Source organism: Pteropus alecto, unplaced genomic scaffold (assembly GCF_000325575.1).
Source record: "Pteropus alecto unplaced genomic scaffold, ASM32557v1 scaffold8, whole genome shotgun sequence".
Taxonomy (NCBI): domain Eukaryota; kingdom Metazoa; phylum Chordata; class Mammalia; order Chiroptera; family Pteropodidae; genus Pteropus; species Pteropus alecto.
The window spans coordinates 13477938-13480454 of NW_006494609.1; the positions used below are offsets into that span (position 1 = coordinate 13477938).

Genomic DNA, 2517 nt, shown 5'->3' on the forward strand with positions numbered 1-2517 from the left:
GAGTTCCTTTTGTCAAGTTTCTTATACCAATTCTCAGAACGAGCTGAGTGTATAATAAAGCAAGTTTCCTTAAAGGAATTTTTGAGGCTGTCTTATAATAAATACAGCCAAGCATTTAAATGTGAATGACAGTTTCCTAGGGCTGCCATTCAAAGTGCCACAAACCACGTGGCTTAAACAACAGAAATTTATCGTCTTACAGTTCTGGTGGCTGGAAGTCCACGAGGAGGGTGTGAGCAGGGCCACGCTCGCTCTGAAGGCTCTCGGGAAGGCTGTGGCCCAGGCCTCTCTCCCAGCTTCTGCTTCTTCCCTGGCTGGTGGCAGCATCGCTTTCATCTTCGCATGGGATTTTTCCCTCTGTGTCTGTGCTCAAATGTCCCCTTTTTATAAAGACGACAGTCACATTAGATCAGGGGCCCACCCAATTCCAGTATGACCTCACCTTAACTAATAACATGTGCAACGACTCGATTTCCAAATTAGGTCATATTCTGAACTACAGGGGTTAGGACTTCAACATATGAATCGGCGGGAGGTGGAGGATGGAGATGACACAATTCAGCCCAGAACTGTGGCCAAAGATATGGGTGAACTCTTGAAATCAAGTCACAAGGACCAGGCTGTAGTCAGTCTCAGGAGGAAAAACTGACATGTGCCTGAGCTGAAACTTGATCAAATGTCTCGTGTCTAGGCTGGAAAATAACCTTATTATCAGGACAACAAGATTCCTCCAGGGGCCTGGAAAAAGGGAAAGCCAAGAAAACAAGAATTGGTCAGTGTTTCGCCAGCCCTGGCCAGGAGTCAGAGTCAGCACAACTGAGGACTCGGGCCTCTGGCCTCCGTGTAGTTCCACGCGCTGCCAGGTGGGGAGCGTCCACCAGGCTTTTCCATGGCTTTGATGAAATCTCCCGAGAGAGCTTCTTAATTCTAATACTGAGCTCACCAAACTAATTACCTTCTCGGGGCCTCTGTTAACTCTGTTACTTGCAAACACCATGCTGCAGTTTTCACCTCACGGTAGACTCTGTATAACTGCTGTCCCCTGGTGTCGTTCAATGTACACTTCACACGACCTACAACGTGGAGCTGGGGTCAGGATCCTTTGACTACAGGGGGAAGGTACAGTCCCCAAATGGGACTCTCTGTGCTGTCAATTACCCGGTGACGATATGGTTTATCCATCAATCTTCTGTGACCTTAGTTAATGGTAGTCTGCTCTGCTCCACCCAAGTCTCTTTGGGAGCAGCTGACAAATCCAGAGACCTAATTTAGAGAATAGATGCTAATTTAGAGAATAGATAGGAAAGGGCAAGGCCTGAGAAGAGGAAGAAGGACAGGTAGGACGGTGATACGCCACATAATGACATTTTGGTTAGTGACGGACCACATATACAATGGGGGTCCTACGAGATTATAATGAAGTTGAAAAATTCCTAGGACCTAGTGATGTCGTGGCCATCTCAATGTTGTAGCGCATGCATGTGTTTGAGGTGATGCTGGTGTAAACAAACCTACTGCACTGTGAGTTATATAAAAGCATAGCATATATAATTGCAGTAGTAGGCTATACCTTCTAGGTTTGTGTAAGTGCCCTCTGTGATGTTCACACAATGACAAAATTGCTTAATGATGCATTTCTCAGAACATATCTCTGTCATTAAGTGGCACGTCTCTGTATAGAGAGGGTGTGTCTACGGCCATGGCACCCTTAATGTGCCCGATCCCGTCTGATCTCGGAAGCTAAGCAGGGTCGGGCCTGGTAGGTACTTGGATGGGAGACCACCTAGGAAGACCAGGTGCTGTAGGCATTAAAAAGAAAGAAAGAAAAGAAAGGAAGAGAGGAAGGAAGGGAGGGAGGGAGTGGGTGTAGTAGTGGAGCTGGTGATACAGGTGGAGAGAAATGTCCCGTGGGCTGAAGTAGAAAGATCATTTGTCTGTACTTGGCTGTAGGGTGTGGAAGGAGGCAAATTAAAGGCTTTAAAACAGCACTGGATGCAAGAAAATTAGGAGAAAAGGAAAGGCAATACGAGAAGCTAGTAATGTGTATATTTTGTTTGTTTGTTATTGTTTTGTAAAGAGATACAAATTAAAGAGTTGAATTCCTGGGGTTTTGTTTTGTTGCTTGCTTTTTGTTGTTGTTACTGTTGATAATTTTTGGTTATTTGATGGGACTTCTTTGAAAGTAACTCATATATAACGGTGCTACAGAAGAGAACTAGCATTTGAGCAACATATGTAATTTATAATCTTCTAATAGTAGCTATTTAAGAGAAATAAAAAGAAACAGGTGCAATTACCTTTTTCTGTAATTACTTTTAATAACATATTTTGTTGAACCCAATATATCCAAATAGTTTTGCGATATGTAATATTTTAAAAGTCTTTTTTTAAAATGAGGTACTAATGAGCTATTTTACATTATCTTTTTCATATCAAGTCTTTGAAATCCAGTATGCTTAGAGGACATCTCAATTTAAATTCTCCATCTCAGCTGCTCTATACTGACCACGTATGGCT

At 43.2% G+C, this 2517-nt stretch overlaps 1 non-coding gene across 1 annotated transcript; it reads left to right on the forward strand.

Annotated features, from left to right (window-relative positions):
- Positions 1-1689: 1689 nt before the first annotated feature.
- On the forward strand, positions 1690-1808 carry LOC112473795. The gene has a single exon (XR_003044176.1). It is a non-coding gene; the product is annotated as a 5S ribosomal RNA (ribosomal RNA).
- The last annotated feature ends 709 nt before the right edge of the window (positions 1809-2517 follow it).